We start from the raw sequence: 26,661 nt of genomic DNA, 5'->3' as shown, positions 1-26,661 counted from the left end.
AACAGGAATTTTGAATATATGTACATATAGGAGTGTGCATGTATTTATATAGCTGTATCAGGACATAAGGGTAACAAAAATATGAAATCACAGAACTGAATAATAGGAGTAACACAGGAACTGTGTATATCATGATCCTTCTAGAGTTTGCTTTGAGTGAATCCCATTGAAATCAGTAAGATTTAAGCCTAAATTTTCAGTGGGATATTTCACCCATTGCTATGCATATTCACTTGGAAGTAAGTTTGCCAGAGTTCAGTGACATTTTTCTTGACTAATCACACACAGAAGTGCAGGACAAACCTAGCCATGTTTATTAAAAAACAAATATTATTGAATTGGGCGGGGGGTGTTGTGGGGTGGGCTGATGCCCAGGAAACTGAGTAGATATAGTCTTGATTATATCTTTCACCTTGATCAAGGACAAAATCTTTCAGGGCACTTTCAGATGCAGAGCTCCTACACAAGAACTGTTGTGCAGCTATTTCCCCCCTCCTGAATGGATGTTTTTTCTGGCAAGAAAGAAGACAGAAGGAACTAGAAAAACACAGGATGATTACAGACTGAAGTTATCATCTGGAGACCTGCAAAATTCTGTGTTTAAGGCAGGATTATTGTAGGATAAAATCCTCATCTGGAAATACCCTATTGGTTTGGAAAGTAACTCTTTATTGAATTTCCTTTTAAAAGAGAGTTTATGCCAAATGATTTTGAACCATATATCTATACATTCAAGGAATATATCCAGACATAGCCTACACTTCACTTCTTGAACTAACTTCTTGTTTTATAAAGAAATTGTAGCAGAACATTCCAACCTCTAAATTGCTTGAATTTATGTCTGATGATTGGCAAAAGATAATGACAAGTATCTCTTGGAATGAAAAGGATACTAAAATAAAACTGAAGACCATGCAAGAATTAACAAAGAAATAGTTAAATAAAGCTTCATTATTATGCTTGGATCATTGGGTGGTTTAATGTTAGTATCTGCCTTCACTCCCACTGTGCTGGAATATAAAGAAAGTGTATAGTACAGACATCATAAAGCATTTCTATGGATGGAAAAATAGATGAGACCATTTAAACATAAAGATAACTTATTATTCTTTCAATCCCTTTTGCATACACACAAAAACTTTCTAAGAACTGGAAGGCAGCCACTTGCATCAGAAGTTTAGTTTTAAGGAAGATTTGTCAGCACTGATACCTGAAAACAACATAAAATCTGTAGATAAATGGAACTAGCACAAATCAAATTGGGATCTTCTCTAAGATATAAGAACATTGAAAGGAAAATGATGATAGACATCCACCTGTATTTTCAAATTTGAGATCTTTTTGTACATTACTCATTGAAAAAATGAGAAAAAATATCTGTTTTTTGTTTTAAATAGTAACAACTTATGATTGGGGTTAGGTGTCTAGGAGCTATCAATTACAAATGCAAAAAAGCAACCACGAACACTTTGGAACAACTAGACAAGTCCCCAACAATTACCTCAGGCCAAAATAGCCAAGCAAATTACAAATGAGACCTAGGGGAAAGAATTTGAGAGTGCCAGGCAGTGCAGTATATAACCAGAAATGGGGAGAAATGGACTTTTGTCCCTCTATTGGGGAGGGGGGATTTCTTCCCCCTAAACATCATGGCTCAAAGACTGGGCATTTATGTTTCCCAAAGACCCCCATCAGCTGAGAATAAGGTGTAAATGACAGCCGTGGGCAAAGGGTATCCTATTTAGAGTTGCATGCCAAGAACTCTTGGGCCTTTGAGTATGCCACTATGACCCAGGAGCTGTTGGGATATGGAAGGCTACAAGGTCCTTTTGCTTCCCTGGGCCAAACAGGCTCCAAACAAGACTGTTTCCACTTTTCTCCTCAACTCCTCAATGGTAGCTGAGGAAAAGAAATGGTTAGCTACTAATGGAGCCATTCAAGTTTCTGCACAAATAGCAGCATTTTCAGACATTGGCTATTTTCTTCTCCCATCCTAGCCCAAAACAAGTGGTAGAGATAGGAAGTTGGGGAGGATGGAAAGAAGAACATGAGGATGGAGGCACTCCTATTACCTGCCACAAAACTCCAAAGTCTGTGGGCCTCCATCAGTTATGGCATCCCACCATCATTACAGTTTTCCAGGGTGCAGTTAGACAGTCTCCCTCCTATTACCTGTCTGCTGGTGGCTGCCCCTGTTCCAAGGCTGGACCTTGTCAACATGGCCTTTTCAAATGCCTACTGGACCTTGTAAACAGTGTCACTGTTATAGTGAGGCGTGACCTCCCTTTGGCTTATAATTGGCTTGGATTTTATGAGCTTTCATGGCAAGAATCGGAAGGCACTTGTTTTCTCGTTATCAGAATGTTTAGATATGAACTAGGGACTACAATCATATGGCTGAATTGCAAGAAGTAATTAAGAGAATTGATTGGCCCACATGAAGAAGGAAAAGGAAGCTTGCATGGACACGTCATTGAGAGTTAGGGAGGGGTGAATTGCCCTTGGTCTCACTCATAATCAGCTTGATTTTCATGAATTTTCTGGGCAAGTGTTTGGGAAAAGCTCTGCTGTTATCTCAGAGGTTTTTTTTTTTCCTTGGGAGCAGTTCTGGTACACTTCATCCAAGAATTCTGCATGTTTTTACAGGGGAAAAAAGACTTTGAGCATATGGTTTGATGGACACTGACTACCATTTCCTTTAAATCTCACTTAATATTCTGAGCTCAAGAAGACCTTTGGGGGCAATGGGGCTTTATTTAGAATGCTGTTGAGTATTATACAAGATAAGCATTAAACGCCGGCTGGAGAATGTTGTATACCAGATCAGGTAATTATAAATTTCAGGTATCATCAGTAGCCACTGACAGCTGAGCAAGATTTTGTTAAGGCCCCAAGCAGGAAAATGGTTCTTCCTATGATTCTTTGTAGAAATACTTGGTGTATGCATTCATAGCAGTATACGCATAAAGAAAAAAACCATATCACTCAAAAAAATTCAATATGTAGCACAAATGGTGGAATGTGATTTTGAAAATATAGGTTTTTAGTCTGCATAAGATGAAGCACTGCCATTTTCCAAAGTGTGGGTTCTATGCTGCAAACGTCAGTGAAAGAATGATATACATTGAAGGGCAAAGCAACCATTACTGCATTGTCTTGGCATGTTATGAAAGTGTAATCATCCACTTTTTTTAAAAGGTTGTAACCCTGAAAGCAGCTTTTGCTGCTTTTCAGTGCTTACCCTTTTGAGGTGCTTAATTATAATAAGTAATAATGTCCGCCTTGAGTGCTGTGTGTAGAACGGTAGGGTATAAATTGAAACAGACAAATAAGCATAGCATTCTTAAAGCAAACGAAAATGAGACGTTTCTTTCTCTTTCTAAACATGCACAGGATTGTGCCAGTAGTTGCTTAGACTGCTTTTGTTCACTCAAAAGAATTTAAGGGTAAAGACTCTACATGTGTTATTATTAATTAACTAATTAATTACATTTCTATACCACCCTATATCCCTGAGGGCTCTCGGGGCAGTGTACAATTTAAACATGAGCATAACAATACAACCTGGTGATCAGAAAAATAAAACCAATAAAAACACTAAAAACCCAACAATAGATAACTGTAACAGTCCAGAGCTTAACCTCAGGTACAGCAGCAAAGATAAAGCAAATCTAAAATTATTTATAATAAAATACGTTCAAAACCTAGTTATTCTGATAAATAAAAAGGTTTGTCTGGTTAATAAAAAGGTATTCGTTTTAACTCAATGACCAATTTGTTCATACACTTAAAGATTTTCCCTGGAGAGCTCATGAAGAAGTGGATTAAGGCATAGAGTGACTTATGAGGCGAGACTGAGGGAACTGGGCCTCTTCAGCCTGGAGAAGAGGAGACTCAGAGGGAATAAGTTGGTGACATACAGAAATGTGAGGGGGTGTCACACGGAGGTGGGTGAAGACCTGTTCTCCCCTGCAGAGGAATGCAGGACATGCCCCAACGGAGAGAAGTTCAGGGAGCCAAGGTTCTGTTTGGATGCCAGGAAGCATTTCCTGTCAGTCAGGACCCCAAGGGTGTGGAATGGGCTTCCACGGGAGGTGGTTGAGGCCCCATTGGTGAGGATGTTCAAAGATAGGCTAGACATGCATATGGTGGGCATGTCGTGAGTGGAGCCGGCTAGAGCCAGGGTTCAGAGTAGAAGATGGTCCGGGAGGCCCCTTCTGACTTGCTCTGTTTCTATATTTATCATGGCCAGACTTGGATTTTAAATTTCAGCTGTAACTTCAGGCATGCGACTGTTATGGAATGAATAGGAAATGCAAAGGCCTCATGTTTCCTGTACCTCTCCAACACCATCATCACTGCACAAGTGAGACTTTCCAATCCTTCCCACTGATAGGATCTGCACTGGCGCTGGCATGAAGGCAGCTCTTAGCTGTGGCCTTGCCCTGCAACCTACATGTTGGGCTTAGGACGTTGAAGTGAATGGCGCCACCAATAAAATGGGATGATACATTTGAAGAAACATGGGACTGCCTATGTGATGCATTCTCCCCTCACTTGAATGCAAGATAGGCCAGCTTTTCCCTGCCCTTGACAACCTTCTGTTGTGCATTTCTTTGCCTCCATTCCATATTACAGGTTGTGGTGTTGAAATGCAGTGGCAGAACTACAGACCTTGGGGTCAAATCTGATCCATCAGAGATTTCTCATATAGCTGCTCCTGCTGGTCACAGCTCCTTTCTCCCAACCACTAATCTTTTGGTGATCATCTGGCTTTGTACTAAATAGTAGGCATGCTTCTCTTAAGTGTTAGGTTTTGGTAGTAAGAGTTTTAAGCTAAAATATGCTAGCATTTTGGCTCCACGCTTTTGCCTTCAGCGCAGTACACCACTGGAATGTATCCATTTTCATGGAACTGGCTTTTGGATTGAAAACCATTTCAAGGCCTGGTACTGGCAGTATTGTGTAATAGAGAAGAGTCCTTCCATTTGAGGAAGAACCCTTGCTTTTTTACAGTGGCAGTTTCTCTCTAAACATAGAATTTCTGGTGCATTTTGGGCTAAATGAGATATGTAGCTGATTGCAATAACCACTCCATGTTGCAAGTAGCATATGAAACAGCCGGAATAGTTGATGGGGAAAGACAACTGAACACAATCAGACCTCTTCAGTAAATATTCTGCTTGTACTTTGAGAACTCTACATTTTGTTGCATTTTGTTTGTTCTTTGATGGAAATTATTTATCCAAGATATGTAGCCGTATTTCGAGATCATCCAGAACTACAGGTGTCCCTCTTTACCTGATGGAAAATGCATTTCTCTTGTTTATTCCTTGATCCTGAAAACCTCAAGGTAAATGAACAAATTACTTCGGCACTTCCATGTGAAGTGTGGAGGAGTTACATTACCTGATCTTAACAAAAACAATATACAGAGCCTTATTGTTGCTTTGGGCTTCATTCATACCACCTATTGAGTTGCTCGGGCTGGCTGATTTTCTACACTTGTTACTTAGATAAATAGATGACTTGAAGAGAAACAGCAAACCGTCAGGCAGCAGTACTGGAGGAAATGTGACAATAAAACAAGTCAGTTGATCCACAGGCCTGTGTGACCTTTTGTATTTGCTGCAACAGCCTGTTTTAATTACTAATGGATACAGTTGCACTCTGATAAACATTACTGACGATTGAAAACAGCACCTTGATAAGCAAAGGATTTGTAGAAATTTAATCTCTGCAGCTTGAACTCCACTTTGAGTATTATAGCAAGAACAAAGTAACCCCTTGAAGAAGTTAATGGACAACTAAGTGGAATGACTGCATGTGTCATACACTGAGTAAAGAGGGACTGACAAAAACCCATTAGTGCCTGAAGGAGAAAGGCAAAAGCAGACATTCTATCACTTCCAGATGAGACCTCCTTGCATCTCCCCAAACTCTCTATTAGAATGACAGGGAAGAGGGAGGGCTATTAATCCAAAGGTCAGTGCAATTATACCCAGATTTTCTTTTATTGAAAAGGCACTGGAAATTATCTGGAATGCTAGCATTAGAAACTGAAGAACTGATACTTAAAAAAACCTATTTCTGTGGTTTGATGCTGAAAGTAACAATTCTACCTGTCATACTTAAGAGGGAGAAAGGGAAGAAGTAACTTTCAAGTCTATTCTCTGGTTGAGAATAGGGAAAGTGGAACGGCCCTTCATTTTTCCCCATTGCAAGACTCCTTAGGAAAATGTTTGCTTACTCACCTCAGTATGAAAGTCTTTTTCTTGATGGATGTCATTAGATAGGCAAATCTGATTGGCTGTGCAGAATTGTGACATATTCTTGGTTGCTCCATGTTCCCTGATAGTTTGGGAATATCGATATGAGTAATTTGAGAAGTAGGTGAGACAACACTGCTATCCATACAAGAATGGTCAAGAAAAACAATAACAAAAAGTTGAATATTTGCATAATTATTACACCTACCAAAATGGCTTGTTACTAACTAAAAATTGGAGATGTGATAAGAACAAACCATTATATAAATGGCAAGGAAAGTCAGGAGTTTGACCATTGTGTTTGAGAACACCAGTTCAAAAAAGTCTGTATGATTTTTCATCATCTGTATTGAATAATGTAATCCTCCTTTGTGTTACAGTGTCATCAATATACACATGTTGATTGCAAAATAAAACCATCTTTATTCTTAATCTTTTGACCATTTAGTTATATATCTGATTACAGACTACTTTGTCTGATCATTAAGAATATCTTCTAAATGAAAATATAAAATAAAATAAAGGAATTCAAGATTTTTTCTTTATGCAAGTGAAATATTTGTCATCATTGGTTTTCCTAAACCACTAGCATGCTTGTATTTTGTTGATTGATTGCATATAGAGATAAAAATTTAGAACTACTATTTTTCTCCTGACGATTAATGATACTTTTTAAAATCTTAAAAATAAGATAAATATAATGGGGTTTTTTTTGAAGATGTGCCTTAAAATATGCAAATGTGTTACAGGAAATGAGTGATTGCTTACTGTGAGCTCTAACTCAGGGGTTCTCAAACTTTGCCTTTGTGAGAGTTCCACAATAAACTTGTTGAAGAATGCCTCGGGATAATAAGCGGGTGGATGAACCGTTATGCTGAATGCTCTACAGGGTAGTGCTCCTGTCATACTGATGTTCTTGCTGTGTTATTATGTGGGAACTTTCCAGGTGAAAAAGTGCTTGTTTTTGCTCCATGCACTTTCTCCTATAATGCAGGTTTTTAGAGGACTGTTACTATAAGGATTAGGATGCAGTATTGGTCATGCTGGCAGGGGATGATAGGATTTTTAGTCCAACCCATTGGAAGTAAAGCTCTGATTTCACAGAAAGTAGTTTTATATGAGTACACTGTCCCCTGACATCAAAGCACCGGGGGATCTGGTTACCTAGAAATAACTCCACTTTTCTGAGGTGTGTATTCTGTAAATTTACAGAATCTGTGGAATCTGTGGAATCACCTCTACAATCTGGAAGTTCCTGGTAATTGTAGTTTCCTGCAGGTCTTAAAAACTCTCCTTGATATATCTCTACTTCCCTGGCTACTAGCTGCCTGGAATGCTGTTGAGGGATAATGAAATAAAGCTTTTTAAAAATAAGCAAACAGAGATAAATATTTGCTTGCTCTTTCTTTCTTAATGCTCCTTATTTTAGAAATGTCACAGAACTTTTTAACATAACACAGCATCTTTTATATGGGACATCTTGAATAAGGGAGTCTTTCATTTTTGAAAGGCAGTAGTTTTTCCAGGGTCTTTGCCAGCTTTGCTTTGCCCTGGATATTAAGGAGCCATATAACCATTTCATGATTACAATCACACCAAAAGCAGGGTGAGAGGACCTCTGTGGCATTCTAGCTGGTGTGGGACTCTAATTCCTATCAGCTTGGCCAGTGGCCAAGCATGGGGTCAGCTACAGTATTTGAGGAGGCACAGAGTTCCTTATGTATGCCAAAAACCATGCACTTTACAACTGCTGGATTTCTCTTCAGTATGGGGATAATTTTCTCTTTAGGGGCAACAGCAAAACAACGTCACAAGAAAGGGACTGCAATGTGTTCAAAAGAAAAGATGTGCTATTGAAAGCATAACTAAGGAGTTTACTTTGCAACTCCTTGCACGCAGACTTTTGGAAATGCTCATTTCATTTACTGTTTCACTTTTGGGAAAAAAACAAAAAGATGATAAAAACATGAGACTCTGAATCTTGTTTCAAGAATTACAAGGACATTGATATTATGATTTTGGCATCATCATGATGACAGACCTTTTAACATTTCAAGATAAGAAAGGAAAAATTATTAACATTGTTGGATGCATCAAGGGGTAGAAAGAACACTGGAGACTGATTTCATTTTGCTCTAATCTGTCACATACATTTTAAGTATAGTACTGAAATGTGGGTGTGTGTTTTTTCTCTCCTACTTGCTTGTTCCATTTATGTCATTTCCTGCCCACCTGTCTGCCCACCAGTATTGCAGCTTAAGTCCACTTGATGGAACGGTAACTGTGGTTTGGCACAGCATGTGTATTATTTGTCATTTTTGTCAAGTCATGTTTGAGGAGATGTTTGTCATGTTTGAGGAGACGGGAGGCTGACACCTGACATCTTAAGCTACAATGCTCATGACTTGTCCTTGTATTAGAACATGCCTCATTGCAATCAACGAGATAATTCCTGAACAAGTGCCTGAAGGATTACAGTCTGGCAGGCAATCCTTTGGCATGAGAGTGCTCCTAGAGAACCATAAGATCACTTGGAATCCTGGCTATGAGGTCAGAAAAGTGCTCCAACCTAGTTGGCCAAGGATCAAAGGATCAAACTGGCTGTGACTCTGAGGTTGTAAGGACAACCACAGAGATGAGGTTTGGTGGTAGAACCACCCAATGGCCCCAGGGTATAGTGTATCCTGGGTCTTCCTTCCCTCCCACTCCAAGGTGCCCGATTTAGACAGCCAAAATCAGCTGTCTAAATGTTTTGCAGGGTGGGAGGAAGCCTCTGTTTCTGTGCTCTGGTAATTCTTTACATTTGGAAGGTTGCAGACATCCTGTTTGGACTGTGCTCTTAGCCTCATAAGCCCATGGGCTTTTATGTGTTCCAGGCTGGAATGATTGGTAGCTCTCTCTAAGCATTTGGAAAATGCGTAGGGCCTATATGTAAGGAGGTTAAATGGACACAGATGTGGTTCTTTGACCACTTCAGCCACCATTCTCATCATTCTCTAGTCATCTGTTAGGTCCTGTGGTGAGTAGCCTGTACAGTACTCTAGTTCTATGGTGCCAAGCAACCACTGAGGATTCTACCTGGGAGATGAGATATACTGTATATTGGAAATTTGTTGTGATGGGAAAACGGACACTCCATCCATAAACAGACCATAAAGACCAACCAAAACTTTGCCCTCCCGCCTCCTGAGATTGGCAACAGAAGCCCTCCTCCGGGAACCCTCTGTGAAAGATATTAGGAGACAGAGTACCCGGAGGAGGGCCTTCTCTGCGGTGGCGCCTGGTCTATGGAATGCGCTCCCCAGAGAAGTCTGCCTGGCACCATCAGTATATGTTTTTAGGCGCCAGGTTAAGAACTTTTTAGTTAATCAATATTTTAATATGTTTTAATATTGAATTGTATTATTGTATTTTATTAATTGCAGCCAGAGTGGGTTGTCAATTTATTTATGCTGCTAGCCATCCAGAGATGTTAGTAATTGGACGGCATACAAATTTTATAAATATATAATTAATAAATAAATAAACTTCCAAAAGAAGGCCAGTGCAGGGTTGATGGTCTAGCTCTAAGCAGAATGAAGCAGCTAAGTAATCAAGGGAAGAGACTGGAAAACTTGGGCTAGAACATCCAAAGGTAATGACAAGCAACCAGCTGCCAAGTAATCTCACAGGTGCCTAAGACAATTCTTGGAAATCATGCTCTGGTCACTAATTCAAAAGCAAACATCTCTAGCACTGAATAAGATTTCCTCTAAAACAAGCCCAACTCTTGGCTCTAAAATTAAGATTCCTGAATCAGCCGAGGGTTGGAATATTAACCATTGCAGGTCAGTGCTGCTGTTTCATTTCCATGAGTCCAGAGATGTGGTTCTTTCTTGTCATTTAGAGAGCAGCTTTATGGGCAGCCTAGTGCTTTTAACTCTGAAGCTTCCTAGTTGGCTAACTGCTTGTCTGAATTCTCTGGGTAAAAGCGTATAAAGATAGGAAGGGAATAATCTGTTCCCTACTGGGAAATAAACAATTTGTTTAGAAGGTTCTCCCTTCACATTTATATTTGCGACATGGAAGGAAAGCCACCTTCCTGTTGTGCCTATGTGTTCAACATAGCAGAGAAAGGTCAACTACGAGTATGGAGGTGAAGATCAGCCAGAATTTGCCGCTCTCGCACTTGCAGCACTTCTTTCCAGGGCTGGCTCTTGTCGGGAAGTGTGGCAGGCTGAGATCATGTCTGCAAAAGCTCAGGAACACTAGAAGCTTCTTTGTACAACGCATGCAATGCAAATCACATGTGTGAAAGGTATGGATACAGGCCGGCCTCACAGACCTGCTTTGACTCACCCCGCTGAGAGATTCCCATATGAATGATCAGTGTGAGGTGGACTTAAGAGGATCGAGAAAGCCGGTCAGAATCTTTGGGTTCCTGCCAAACTGGATTTCTCATGCATAGTTAACTAGGAGAATACAGTTGTGTGTGTTGTAGGCACTTATGTCCTTAGGAATCTTGCATAGTAAACAGGTTGTCCTTTGCAGATACAGTCCATATGAATATTGGAGGCAGGCACTGGGAAGTACACAGACATTGGTGTGTTTCTGAGCTTGTCAAATGATTCACAGAACAAAGTACTCAAAATGCATACAGATTTGCACATTTTTAGTTGTAGATTTCCTGAACAACTTTAAGGATTACAGGAAAAGAAGAAGGGCTCCCCCCCCCCAGAACGTGTTTGTAGTAAAATTTGTGTGTGTCACTTCTCTTTTCCTCTCCTTTTCTCCCACCCTGCCCTCCCTCTGTTCAAAGGGCTTCCCAGAAGATAGTTTTCCTGCACAAGGAATTCATATCCTTCACTTGTTACTTGGTTGTTATGAAGTTCTCAGATCTTTCCCCACAGCTAGCATGTGTATATAAATCGTATGACTTTTTGAGCCAAGTGACACACAAATCTTTTATGAACAGACTTTTCAACATCTTGTCACTTTTTATATTGCTAATGGATTTTTAAATATTCCATTTTCTACACATTTTATTTGGTAGAATTAAATAGTGTGCATGAAGTACTTTAACTTGACTTTGATGTACACCATCTATCTGAATGAAAGATCAAGCCTTTTATTTACACGATGTCGATCAATTGCCTTTTAAAAATCCAGCCCATTCATATTCCTTAAAAAACATCAAGAACTTATATTCAATCTCACAAGGAAAGAAACTTTAGAAAGGATTGTTTAAAACAAAATTGCACTGTTCACACCAGGGATGCACACTGGATTCAGAGAAAGCAGATTTGGGCCTTTTTGGCCCAGCCAAGATGATTCTTGAGGCAAAGCAGGATTTCTTCCAAAGCCACCAGAACCGAAACTGAAGCCAAATGAGCCTTCATTACGGACTTGTCTCTTGTGGAATCAGAAACTTTGCCTCCTCCAAACAGTATCTTTTAGTTTTGTTTCTTGAAAACCCTGAGAGGTGGATGGGGAGTGAGTTGAGTGACTGACAGGTACATCTCCTAATCGAAGGGTGTATTTTACTAAGGGCTCCAATCCCTGTGCTTGAGGAGAGGAATTTTGCTCCAATGTTTTTCTCGGTTGTTCAGTTTAGCAGCTTGGGAGTGCGAAGTGTAATGATAGGTTTTTGTGTGGTATGGTCGAGTTGCTTGGCTTTGAGTCAGTCCTGCTGAATTCTAACAGACTTTTCCTGCAATTTTTTTCTCTTTGTGATACTGTATAATTTCTCATTAATTCTGTGTTGTTGTCTTTGCATGGTAGAATTAAGTAGTTAAATACTTGTCTGTTTCCCTAGTTTGGAAAAAGGAATTAAATAATCTGAATATTGTACCTGTTGTCCTGTAGTCTTTTCTCTGTGAAAGAGATATCATTCTGCTGTTTTTATCTGTGTTTTTTGCTCCTTTACTAAGGAGTTCATCATTCCTTAGTTTTCCCTGTGAATTTTGAAAATGTTTTTGTGGATTTCTCCAGTAATCTTGGTTCCATTCACCTTTATTCTTGGTTTCATTCAGTTTATTTTGCATTACATTTGTGTTTATTAATTATACTTTGTAATTTAATAAGTTATCTCCCCAAATTCCCTATGTTTTGTATGCATTAGGCAAGAAAGTCAGTCTAACAAGGTAGGACAAGGATGAGATCCTGCTATGGTCATTCTTTTGATACCATCATGCTTCAATATGAAAGAGTTTAACTGTTTTTATGCATAATAACTCTCTATCTTTGCATAACTCCCTAGCCTTCCAAAACTCTGTAAGTTTCATGCTGGGTGATACCTCTATGATGCGTGCCATTTTCCTACAAATTTGCTTCCAGAACATGGGGGAGAATTGTGAAGCAAATCACCTCCTCCCAGAAAGTTTGAGAACTCCATTTGCACATGAACCATTGAACCTATTCTTCTGAAACTCTGCAGGTTTCTTACATAGGTACACCTCTAGGATGCCGATCATTTTCAGAACACAATTGGGAGGAACCCTACTGGAATCTGCCCATCCAAACATTCCCAGGCTTCCCCTTGTGCTGCACCTAGTCTTCCAAAGTCAGCCAGGAAGTCCATGAATGCCCCCGGACCAGTTGATTAACTGAGAACCTTATTCTGTGTCAGTTGCAGCCACTCAAATGGCAGAGGCACCTGGTATGCAAGAGGGACTTGCATACCAGGACTCCTTCCCTTGTGCAGGACTCCTTCCCTTGTGAGCCCCTTGGGACCAGCATCGGATGCCCCTTCTCAAATGCCAGGCACACTTGCCAGGAACTGGGGCTCTGGCTGCTGCAAAGAGGACTGGAGTCCAGGGCACTGAGTCCAAGGAATCTGACAGATTCCTATCCCTGAACAGATTCATCACACATCCCTCATAAGCACATCTTTTTTGGATGCTGTCAAAATGTTAAGGCTGCTCTAGTTCAGAAACCCCTGCGCAGCAGTCAGTCTGACAATGGGCAGGTGTGTTCTTCTCAGAAGGGGCAAACTATGCCTCTGTTTTTTCATTCAGCGCCACCAAGAAATAATAAGTTACTGGCAGTTCCCTTCAAAACAATCAAAATAGGGAGGAATGTAGAGAAAGATCTCTGCACGTTTTTCTAACACTTTGCAGGGATAATACTCAATTAATAAGGCTACTATGAATATTGTCCAATTATGACTCAGAGAAAATGTTATACTAATTTTTTCAGTTTAGTATAAAAGAAGGGGGAGGAAGCTTCTTCATATCTACTTTTCCACACCATGAATGAACTTGTTCATTTCTATTGTCTTTCTTTACTCACCCTTTACCCCCTAAATGAATCATCCCTAGATGCTTTAACCTTTGTCCATAGCAGAGTTGCTTCAGTCTGCCCATCATTTTGGCTGCCTTTTATAGTATCTTTCCCATTTTAGAGCATTCTTCTTGAAGTGTGGAAACTATAACTACACAGTGTTCCAAGTCTGATTGCGCCATACATTTATATAAAAGCATTGTAATGCTGCCAGTTTTATTTTGATTCCTTTCCTGATAATTTCCAACAGCTGGGCACTGGTGGCTTTGGTGGTGTCTCCTCCTCCTCCTCCACAGCAGCTGCACAATAGACCACTATTTCCATTGGTTATATACAAAAATATAACTTCAAGGTTCTTTTCCTGCCAGCTCAGTTCTTTGCTCCTGTCTGCATCAACCACATTTTGATGCCCATGTCCCCAGTTTGGAGAGATCCCTTTGGTCTTCTTCATGATCCCTTTCTTGTTTTAACCATCCTCAGTTTGGGAAACTTGGCCACCCTATTGCTCATCCCTTACTCCAGTTCATTTCTGAACAATATAAAAAGCACCAGGCCCAGTACAGAGCCTCAGGGCTGCTGCTGTTTACACTCCTCCTTTCTCAGAGCTGCCTGCTTATTCCTATTCTCTGCTCCCTGTTGTTTAATTAGTTACTAATCCATAAGAGAATTCTCCTATTATCCCATGCTGCTAAGTTTGCTCAAGATTCTTTGGTAAGGGCTTCTGTTAAAAGGCTTTGACAAGTCCAGATAAACAATCTACTGGCTCACTCCCATGTGCATACTTGTTGATACTCTCAAATAGCTTGAACAGTGCAGTCCTATGAGTTGTGTCCTTGACAGTCATAAAGGTGCTTAGTACCATGTTATGCAGAGTGACCTAGAGATCAAATTGCCAACATACGCTGGATCATGGAGAATGCTAGGGAGTTCCAGAAAAACATCTACTTCTGCTTCATTGACTATGCTAAAGCCTTTGATTGTGTGGATCACAACAAACTGTGACAAGTTCTTAAAGAGATGGGAGTACCAGACCATCTTATTTGTCTCTTGAGAAACCTACATGCGGGTCAAGAAGCAACAGTGAGAACTGACACGGAACCACTGATTGGTTCAAAATTGAGAAAGGAGTTCGGCAAGACTGTATACTCTCTCCCTGCCAATTTAACTTATATGCAGAGCACATCATGAGAAAGGCGGGGCTAGATGAATCACCAGTTGGAATTAAGATTGCTGGGAGAAATATCAACAACCTCAGATATGCAGATGATACCACTCTCATGGCAGAAAGTGAAGAGGAATTAAAGAGCCTCTTGATGCGGGTGAAGGAGGAGAGTGCAAAAGTTGGCTTGAAACTCAACATTAAGAAAACTAACATCATGGCAACCGGTCCTCTCACTTCCTGGCAAATAGATGGGGAAGAAATGGAGGTAGTGACAGATTTTATTTTCCTGGGCTCCAAGATCACAGCAGATGGGGACTGCAGCCAAGAAATTAAAAGATGCTTGCTCCTGGGGAGGAGAGCTATGGCATACTAAAAAGCAGAGACATCACCCTGCCAACAAAAGTGCGTATAGTCAAGGCTATGGTTTTCCCAGTTGCAATATATGGCTGTGAAAGTTGGACCATAAGGAAGGCTGAGTGCTGAAGGATTGAGGCCTTTGACTTGTGGTGCTGGAGGAGACTCCTGCGAGTCCCTTGGACTGCAAGGTGATCAAACCGGTCAGTCCTGGAGGAGATCAACCCTGAGTGCTCTTTAGAAAGCCAGATCCTGAAGATGAAACTCAAATACTTTGGCCACCTAATGAGAAGGAAGGACTCTCTGGAGAAGACCCTAATTCTGGGATCAATAGATGGCAAAAGAAGAAGGGGACGGCAGAGGATGAGGTGGCTGGATGGAGTCACTGAAGCAGTTGGCGTGAGCTTAGGTGGACTCCGGGGGATGATGGAGGACAGGAAGGCCTGGAGGAATGTTGTCCATGGGGTCGCGATGGGTCGGACACAACTTCGCAACTAACAACAACAACAAATGCAGAGTGAAAGGAGTGGTAGAGCTTATCTCTGTCTCCCACACTCCTTGCCCTTCATTTTCTCCACAAGGCCATTTTCAACCGCCTAGTTGGGGTGCTTTGGAAGGGTAAGGAAGAGAGAGTAAAATATTGGAGAGAGATTAAAGGGTGTGTTCTAGAAAGGAGGGAGGGAAGGAAGCTGCAAAGCACATAGGAAAACTCAGAATTTGGCTTATGTATTTTCCCTGCTTGCTGGGGCACTCTCTTCCTCCTCTCTCCAGGGTTGAGGTCCTGATCTTGCAAAGGCAGATGGTGTGGTTCTCCCTGCACTGGCTGTGAGGGTGTGGGAAGGAGACAGAGGAAACTAAAGTATTCTCTGGACCTGCAGATGATGTCTAAGGGCCATAAGATTGCTCTCTAAAAGGTTAATAAGATAGGAATCAAACTTTGCAGTCAGCTCCACCAACTCTTCTTCATCAAGACTCTGTATGAGTGATAATTTGCAAGTTAATAAGGCTTTCATCAATTTACCTGGAGCATGTATTGAGCTAACTGTGCTGTAATTTTCTGTCCCTTTTTAAATATTGGTCTCACATTGGCCATTTTCGAGACTTCTGGCATATAAGCCAATACATTAGACTTCTTTAAGAATTCTTGGATGAATGTTATCTGGACCCAGAAATTTATTTGTTTTTCCATTCCTCAGTAAGATTCAGGGCATTATCTCTTGTCACCACTATTTTTGGATTCTTGTTCATTGAGTAAAAATGTAGAAATGCAGGAATGAGTGGGCTGGAAGCAGCTAGAGGTCAGCCTGGTGATTTTGAGAAATGTTTCTATGCCCAATATTTCTGTGTGGGATTGTGGGCACAAATACAGGCATCTTTTTCTGAGTCAAAACTGTTTTTCCAGTTTTACTACCAAGAAGCTCTTGTAAAAAAGAATTGGGTCAATGACATGTTAATGAATTAAATGTGTGTCAGTTTTTAAGAAGAGCAGAATTTCGACAGTGCTGGCTCAGGTAGCTTTCTCATCAGCACACATTTAATTATTACATGCTTAAGATAAAATAGCCACTTTTAAAAAGAAGTCTCTGTCTTATGTGACAGAGCTCCTAAGCTTATGTGAGCTCCTAAATTTGATTCCTTAATATTGTAGCTGATATTTCTGAAGTTTGAGTTGTTTAGATACAGAAGTCTTAGATACTAATATCAAGAGGGGCAGCGCATTTAGGTTGTGAAAATTCTGTAATGCCATACATGTAACTTGTAAGCCAAAGTAGCTGAGGATGCAATCTTGTAAAAACAGAGTTGGGAGTCATCCTTACTGAACTCAGTGAGATTGACTTCTGATTTGGTCTGGATAGTATTTTGCTGCACTTCCTGCTAGAACTGAAAAAGGGCCATTGTCTGTTTTCAGAAAGCAAACATTTTTATTTCAGCAAGAAAAGAATCACACCAAGGTTTTAGATGTGCTGCTGAAATAGATACCTTCATAACACAAGGCAATAAAAATAATTGAGGTTACAGTTCTGCTAATATTTAAGTTAATCTACTGCCTTATCCTGGTTACTTCTTGAACATGATACTAGCAGTGCAATCCAGTATTTTCAGAAATAAATCCCACTGGAATCAGTGGGAATTGCTCCTAGAAAAGTGTGTAAAGCAGTCTTCCCCAGATGGGCACTTGCCAGATGTTTTGGACTACAGTTTCCAGCATTTCTCATTAGTGACCATACTAGCTGGGGTTGGTGGAAGCTGCAGTCAAAAACTTCGGGAGAATATCAGCTTGATCAAGGATGGTGCACAGGACTGCAGCCTGAAATATTATTTCGTCATAGAGGAAGTGGAGCTGATAGACTGAGGCCCTAACAGAATCAAATGCATTTGTCATAAAAGAAAGAAGGGTTCTTTAAACCCTCATAACTTCTTTTTGAAAAAAAATACAGTTAAACAGCTTCTTTTGCATTTTCCTATTCAAAAATGTCTTCTAATAAAAGTTTCAAGTCTTCAAATATATTTGCCCCTCGAGCCAACTTTTTTTCATTTAATATTGTGTCTGTTAATTAGTGTTTCAAATTTGCAAATTCTTTATTGGTTTATATCAATGTAATACCCAAAGCTCATCTCATTGCCAGATTTGAATGAAATATGATCCTGTTTATTCTATTAAAACGAAGGCTGGAAACTGTTACCCAAATGCCACAGGAATTCTTGCCATTTTCTCATCAAATTCCTCATCAGATTTCTCTCCCCCCCACCTTTTTTTTTGTTAAAGTCACATTGTTTTAGACTTCTGTGCCTTGGCATTTAAATGAAATTCACTGGGCCCCACTGGAGAAAAATATCTGCAGGGACATATTGTACAAAATCTCCATTCCAAGCAAGCAGGAGTATACTAGGCTAATGGAAAAGCTGCTTGTTCTTACTCCACTTAGATTTAGTGTGATGTTGCTATTGACTCATCCCTGTGAAGGAACATTTAGCAAATTAAAGTTAGAAGAATAGAGAATGTCTTTCCCAATCCTAAGTAATCAAACCTACATCTTACTTTGTAAACAGTATTAATTTAAACAATTAAATTTAACCTTCAAACAAATTAATTTAGCCTTCAATATTAATAGAAAACCATGTGTCTGGAGTGCCTCAAACTATGTGTGTGCATCTGTGCGTGCGTGTGCCTGAGAATTTGTAGTAAACTAACCTATTGCAATTTCAGAAGTGCAATTACCTTTTCAGACTACATAGGTCTCTGCGTGCATGGTGCTCCCTTGTCACAGACGCTGCCTTTCAGGTGTGCTGCTACGTATTTCACATTTGTGTTTGTCTATGTAGGAGGAAGCACCCTGCATACCAAATTGTGTGCTCGGTGGTGCTCTCAGGGCAGGACCCGGGGGCAAAAGTCCAGGGCACCATTAAGCAATGAGCTAGAGGGCTTTGAGGCACAGCAGGGCAGGCTAACCACATTTTGAATAAGCGAAATAACTTTGCCATCGAAACAGCCTGTCTCCCAATCCAAGGAAGATCATGAAGTCAGTTTAAAATTAGCTAACTGCTACCTGTGGTGGCATAGAAAACACACTCCTTTCAAGTGCAAGTCTTCTAGCACTTTAATCAAGGATGGGATTAACTAACTCTTATGGCCTGCTGACATAGTCTTGAAGGCCATAGGAGTATTCAGGGTCCCAGTGTGAATGTCCTGTGACCTCAGAGCTGAGTCCCTGCCTTGCCCTCCTCACAGCTGGCATAGAAAGCACCATGCTGGCTGGCCACCACCAAGGTAGCCAGGAGCATGGCTTCTAGATCGAGAGATATTACTGCCACTCTATATGATTCTGCTGCACCAGCAACTAGAGTGTTGTGTTCAGTTCTGTGCTCCACATTACAAGAAAGATATAGTCAGGTTAGAATTGGTGCAGCACAGGGCCACAAGATGGTGGCCAGATTGCGGGGGAAGCCATATGAGGTGAGACTGAGGGAACTGGGTCTTTTCATATAGGTATGTGAAGGGACGTCACACAGAGGTGGGTTGAGACTTGGTTTCCCCTCCTGAAGAGGGCAGGACTCATTCCACTGGAGCATAGTTCAGAGAACCAATGTTCAATTTGGATGTCAGGATGTAGTTCTTGACAGTTAAGACCCCTAGGGTATGGAATAAGCTTCTGTGGAAGGCCTCATTGGTGAGGGCATTCAAGAATAGGCTGGACATGCACATGGTAGGTACTTCATGAACAGAGCTGGCTGGAGCTGGGGGTCAGACTAGATGGCCTGGGGGACCCCTTCTGACTTGTTCTGTTTCTGTGAGGTAGGCCTTGAAGGGTATGTGCTGGTGGAGGGGGGAACTGGGGCTGCAGACTTTCACCATTTCCTATCCTCATCCCAGCCTCCTCCCCTCCCCAGTGTTCTATCTAGAAGGCTGAAAAGGGCCATTTAGGTAAAAACTCTCCGTGCAAGGCATGGCAGAGGCCGGGATTTTCAGCACTGCACCTTGTTCCAGGTATAGGATGAACACGAGCCTCTGAGTTTGGTGGTTTGCAAGCATCAGGGCAGCAGGGCATAGAATTGCATCCTAAGGCTTTGATCCTACACACATTTACCCAGGAGGATATGTCATTAATCTCACTGGGACTTCTAAGTAGAACTTGATAGGACTGTATTCATTTGCTGGCACGGTCTTATTGTTCTCTATGGTGCTTTTCTGGAGCAAGGCTTGATCTACATGCTTGGAAACATCCCTTGGCTGGTACAGCTCTCCTGTGGAAGCAACACCAGCCAATGTAGGTGGGCTTTCCTATTATACTCTTTGTCAACCTTTGCTGTCCTTTAGATTTTGGAACTTAAGCTCCACTAAGGCCCAGCCAGCATGGTCAGGGATGCTGGGAGTTGCCATCCAAAACATCTGGAGAGACCGAGGGTGGGGAAGGCTGCTTCCTTACATGTTGTAATAATTCTCCTTATGGGATATCAGTCCAGTCTAGGTTAGGGCTGGACTGAAATGACAATCATTTTGAAGCCATTTGGTTTGTGTTGTGCTGGATTGTATTTCATTCATAGCAAAATGGAGAAATAAATAAGAATGTCTTGCAAAGAACCCAAGGAGCTGTAATTGAAAACATCCAAAGGTTGTAAAGGCACCCAAGGTTGCCTTTGGGGGTGGCTGAGGGGGTTAGGCTTTCCTTCACTTAAATATGTGGAAGATGTGGCTAAACGAATTGTCAAAATGATGTTGGGTGGGGAAGCCATTTGCACAAAACTTTTTATCCTCAAGTTATCAGCTTTATGTATCAATTTTGTTTCAGTTTTATTAATGTTGAGTTGAATTCTGTTTCTTTTCAGTTTTAGTAAAAAGAAGTCTGATCTTTTAAAAACCAAGCATGGGAGCTTTTTGAACATTCTATTCTTACTCCTGAGGACTCCAAAGATTGCCTCCAGATGGAAAATTCCTAGTGGTAACAATCAAGAGGTAGGTGGTGCCACTGTTTCCATATCAAATACATATACGGTATACAAAAAGTAGAGAATACATGGGAGAGTTACAAATGAAAGACAATGCCATTTGGACCTCCTCATCCCCAACATGTATTGGATCAGGGATCCAATTGCACAGGAAAAGCCTTTTCTGGAAGCTACCTAGGAGAGTTGTACCACGTGTCTCTCCTCCCCGCTTCCTGAACATGTGCACTAGTTCTTAGCATCTTATGATATCCAGCTTTAACAGTTATACTCACAAACCTGTTTTGGCACATTGGCACTTAAAGTGATAAAATGCTTTATCCTTTTGTTGTTGTTAGTTGCGAAGTTGTGTCCGACCCATCGCGACCCCATGGACAACATTCCTCCAGGCCTTCCTGTCCTCCACCATCCCCCGGAGTCCACTCAAGCTCACACCCACTGCTTCAGTGACTCCATCCAGCCACCTCATCCTCTGCCGTCCCCTTTTTCTTTTGCCATCTATTATTCCCAGCATTAGGCTCTTCTCCAGGGAGTCCTTCCTTCTCATTAGGTGGCCAAAGTATTTGAGTTTCATCTTCAGTATCTGGCCTTCTAAAGAGCACTCAGGGTTGATCTTCTCTAGGACTGACTGGTTTGATCGCCTTGCAGTCCAAGGGACTCGCAGGAGTCTTCTTCAGCAGCTTTATCCTATCCATCCATTTTAACCTCAAGGTTGCATTGTACTCAAGCAATGGGGTAGGAAAGCAGCATACAGGAAGCAATTAGTGGGGAGGCAGGTTAAACCTCTTCTGTAGGGGGCAGGATAAACTAGCTCTAGATCTACTGGTAGATCACTGGGGGATTTGCAATAAATTGGCAATGATTTCTGACTCCTAATTGTTTAACAATAGATCTGGATCTACTGGTACCTTGATTAACAGAGATATCTGGCTCCTGTCCCCTCATTGTCCTTTAATTTTACAGCAATTTGGAGCTTTGAGTAACAGGAATGCATTTTGGTTTGGAAAGATTGAAGGATCTGGTCACTTCTTGTACTTGCATAACATCTATCAGCTTCGAATTATTTAATGTGAAGTATATGTCTTTTGCACCACTCTAGTTAAGTTTCTTGGGGTTGTATAAAAACAAAAATGAAAAAGACCCCGCAAACCTGAAATCTGTCCACCATTAGATTTCAGGATAATCTGGGGATTGGGAAATCCATAGTCTGGCAGGAAGCATTTTGAGTTGGGAGCTCCCACATGAAGAAGGAAAAAAACACACACACAACCCAATGCCCTAGTAGAGTGACCCATCTTTAATGTCAAGGGACTAGATTAGCATAAGTGCAACAGCTGATCACCAGCTGTTGCAGAATATGAAGGTTCTCCAACTGCCAAAGCTCAAAAGTGCATTGATCACAATCAACACATGGAACTGCACTTCCAATCAGATAATCTAGTGGGGAACAGGTGTTATGTGGCCTTCACAGCTGTTCCCACTAAACAGAAACAGTCACATTATGCATGATGTGTGCAAGGCACATCAAAGGTAATCCTATATGGCCATGCCTTATTAGAGTAATGAGCCTTACTTTTCCCACTCGCTGCTTTTGGGAGACAGGTTCATAGAAACCTTATCTGGGGTCAGTTTCCTGGTCCCCCTAAGTCCAGTATCACATAACGACAGTCAGCCACAGATGTTACTGAAGAAGAAAAGATACGAGGACCCAAAGATAAACGGCAACCATGAAAAGACCTCATTTTTGCTTTTAACTACTAGCAGGAAAGGTAGAATTTAGAACAGAAGCATCAGAACCAGAACTGGTTAGGCAGATTTTTACTGTGATGAAGCAGTGCAGCCCACATGCCTGCATAAGTCATTGCTATCGGGCAGCTGGTTTTATGATCTGCTGTGGCCGTACTTGCATTCTTGCAGTGCAACCATGTGCATGCCTATGAAGAATTAGGTCCCATTGATTTCAGGGGCACTTGCTCCCAAGCACTTGGGTATCGGGGCAGGCTTATGGTCTCTTGAGGGCAGGCATGAGCAACTTCAGAGAGCTGCAGAGGCCATCTCTGGAAACTCCCAGCACGGTAGTGCCAAAACCCAGTGGTTTGTTGCTGAACGGCAGTGGCGAGTAATAAGAAAGGCTTAAGGAGCACCAACTTGACCCTTTGAAGCCTCCCCTATAGTTTGCCATTGAAATTTTGTGGAAAACTGCCGGGTTGGGCAGGGAGTTGCCACGGCTGAGCTGCTCCGAGTTAATGAATTGGGTTTGGCAGGAGAGGAGGCACACGTGAAGTGCGCTCATGTGCCCCATGAGCCATGTGATGTGCACCCCTCCCTTAATGTTGTGAAGCACAGTGCTGCAGGGGAGCTTTGCAAATACCCTGGACTGACAGAAATGCCAACAAGGAGATCCTAGATAAAATCAAGCCAGAAATGTCTTTGAGATTGTTTTGCAGTTGTGTTTCCACAACTTGGTTGCAATTCTCAGAGGATGTCACCAGACTTTTTCCTGGCCGCTCCAGAATTTGTTCTTATGCCATTTTCTTGATTTTTGGTACAAGCATGGGTTTCATGAGAGAGCATAAACCGTATGTGATGGGTAGCCATGTGAGAGTATCTTTTCACATTGGCAGTATGAACAGAAATGCTACAGTGAAAGAAAAATATCTGACGAGAAAGATCTATCAGTATCATTGGTTGGTTGTAATCTACTGTACAGAAAAGCATCACTGATGGCCATTACCTATGTTATGAAGCCTGTAGAGGTCTAAACATATCCACTCAGATACATGATTGTAACGGAATTTTAGCACAACTGGTCCCCTTTTCTGGAAAGGTGCAGGTCAGACGTGCTTGCGCAAGGGAACAAGACTGACTTGTCTTCTTCCATAAATGCCGATTTCTGCTACTTTCTGTGAAGCCCTTTGGAAGCATTTGTTCCTTTGGTATCCCTTGTTGGCCACTCTTGTTGCACAGAGTCCCCCATATCTCCTTTATTCTCCCTGTCTTGGGATGAAGAGTGTCTGATTTCCCGATAAGATCACTTTTCCTCATACTGAATTGAGCGTTGTTCTCATATAACCCCAGTCCTCCATCAGCTTCACTGGCTCCCCATTGAAGTCCGGGCCCAATTCAAGGTGTTGTTTATCACCTATAAAGCCCTTAATGGCTTGGGACCTGGTTATCTAAAGGAGCGCTTGCGTCCATATATGCCCCTCTGCCTCCTCAGATCAGTGGGGGAGGCCCTTCTCCGGGAACCCTCCGTGAAAGAAATTAGGGGGATAGGTACTCGGAGGAGGGCTTTCTCTGCGGTGGCGCTCAATCTATGGAATGCGCTCCCCAGAGAGGTCCGCCTGGCGCCGTCGTTATTTGTTTTTCGGCACCAGGCCAAGACCTTTTTATTTAAATGATATTTTAATGGTTTTATATTATCGCCGAGAACTCCAAATTTTTAATATTGTTCTATGCTTTGTTTATTTATTTTCCTTGTGAGCCGCCCCGAGGCTTTGGCGATGGGTGTGGCATAGAAATGTAATGAATGAATGAATGAATGAATGAATGGTGTGTGTTTTAATTCTGATCTGTAGCGGTGAAGGTGGCTTGAAGCCAGGGCTACTATTCTTAAAGGACAGTGGGCTCCAGCCCTCCAAGCAGCATGCTCGTTCCTTGTTTTCCTGCTTCTTGCTTCTGATTGCAAGGAGGTTGTGATCAGCATCCAATGCTTCTCCTGCACCCACACTAGTGCAGTGGGAACCGAGTGGTTCTCAGAGCAATCAGGTACGAGCAGGAATGTTTATTTCTGGAATGGCACAGGTTTCGGCTCTGGCAAAGAACGTTTCCACTCCTTTTAAGGCTGTTGCCACCAGGCCGCCAGCCTTCGTTCAAGCTCTGTTGCCCTGGTACTGGGGCCTCCCAGCCCCAGCCCCAGCCCCGGCCCCTGACAAGCAAGAGCTATTTGGAATGCTGCGATGACAATGAAAGATGGTGGATTTTCCTGACTTCCAATTTCATATCTAGACAGACAGTGAGAAAGATAGTGCATAGCAATAAAGTCAGGATTTAGGGGTTTCTGGGGGGAGGGGGACAATGTAAGCTAATTGAGTGTATTTAAGTGACTGGCTATTTTTTCCCAGAGAAAAGGCCCCCGAGGCATGTGTAAAACTAGTAGCTGGCTACATAAAGCAGAAGAATCAGACGTCTGCTGGGCAAATTGACAGAACTCATTAATCTTAGATGGAGAGTTCTATGGAGTCTGTCCTTTCGTGCACCTGCCCATGCCTAAAGTAATTACATGATGGCACTATTAATACTGAGGCGCTCGAGTAGGGATGGGGTGATCTCCCCTTTTAGGAATTGATTGCTAGCTGATTAGTGGACAACATTTCTCTTGCAGTATAATTGCCTTTGTGCTATTGTAGTCTTTCTAACCCGAGGGTTAGACCATCTTCTTTGGTTTTGAGGCCTTGACAATAGCACCACGGCCCTCAAAGTAATGAACTGGGACTCAATCACAGCAAATTCCCCAAACAGAAGATGCCTAGTTAAATGTATTGCAACGAGGAGCTCTTTCATGCACAACACAACTGCAAGAGGAGATTCACTGGGCATTTCTTTCCCCCTCCTCTTTTGCTCTAAAATGCTTCATTCTTTCTAAAACAGTTAAAGAGGAGTTGGGTGTAATGAATCTGGCTGCAGATATTAAGCTGTCAGTTCGCATGACAGACCCGTGGTGCCCACTCAGGTGGATTTTGCAATCTCTCAGGAAAGGCATGGAATTGTTCTGAATTATCTTCCTCTTAAATCTTTGGGCTTGATTTTGACAGGATCTAATAGGCCCAGCATGTGCATGTGAATGGCAAGGTTTTGTCCCCTGAACTGCTAAATATCTAGAGCAGGGGAGTCTGACTGATCCCCTCCAGAAATTGCTGGTTTGCAGCTCCCCTCAGTCCCAGCCAGCGTTGAGTAATGGGAGTTTGACTCCAGCAACTTCTGAAAGGCCACCGTTTCTTCAATATATCCTGCCTTGATACATAATACTTGAAGGCTGTATTCAGAGCGGCCAGATGCAAAAGCAAAGCCACTGGGTGGTTAGTGTTGGACTGGGAAGCAGGAAATCCTGGCCCTAGTCCCCATGAATCTCAGTTTGAGTCAGTCATGGACTCTCAGCTTAACCTACCTCATAGGGCCGTTATCTTCACAACTGTTATCTTCACAAGACTCCATAACAGCAGGAGAAATGCTTATTGCTTTTAATAAATACTTGCAGATGTAAAAGTGCAGCTTCTCCCACCCTGCACAGCAAACGCCATCTGACAACAGACTCTTTTCTATGAATGGAGACCCCTGCCTTTATTTTGGTTACCCTGCAAAATGCTACACTAGTCTGACTTCAATTTCAGGTTAAAGTTTCACTTTAAACCCTATTCAGCCTGGACAGCTGGCAGTACACCCTGAAGGAGAAGAGAATTGTACTGCTTTTTCTGTCCCCAAGATGTGGCAAGATCAGAGATGCCTATCTTTTGTTTCACAGTTGCAACCCTATAACACAATACACTATGGAACGCATGTTAAATAATTTCAGAGTCATGATCTCAGTGTTTTTGTGGTGTGCTGTGCTTTACACAGGCTATTAATTGCCCCGAGCTCTTTGTGAGGAAGGGTGGCCTATCAACCAATTAAATAAGCTCATAAATATATTGTTTTTAAAAAACTGGTGGCTGCATTCAGTAACCTGGCTGCTCCCTTTAAAAATGTAGTGCAGAATGACATTCGTTGGATTGGTGGAGTCCCTGATTTTGATTAAAGGAAATCAAACAAACAGCAGACTGTGCAAAAGTGGAATATCTCTCTCTTCTCCCAGATATTTTCTCCTTGAATAACTTCAGCTCCCCTCCACTATCTTTTCTCTCTCTATTGCTACTGTGTCTAAGCACTCTTTTGCTTTTGGACTAGAACTAATGGGTAGAGATGGCAGGGATGCTGATAAACAGAGTAAACTTCCTATCCTCTGGGTAGAAGCTATTTGACAGTGAGGCAGTCTGCCCTAGAAAGCTGGAAAGTTCTTCTTCATGGGCAGTATTTAGTGAAAGGCTGGAAGGCCAACGGAGAGGAGGACCTGCATTGTGGTGCCCAACCTATGGAATTCACTCCCCAAAGAGGTCCGCCTGGCACCGTCATTACTGG

This window comes from Varanus komodoensis, unplaced genomic scaffold, assembly GCF_004798865.1.
Source record: "Varanus komodoensis strain SLA01 unplaced genomic scaffold, ASM479886v1 scaffold24, whole genome shotgun sequence".
Taxonomy (NCBI): Eukaryota; Metazoa; Chordata; class Lepidosauria; order Squamata; family Varanidae; genus Varanus; species Varanus komodoensis.
The sequence above is the reverse complement of the archived record's forward strand: the minus strand, read 5'-3'. Positions refer to the sequence as shown.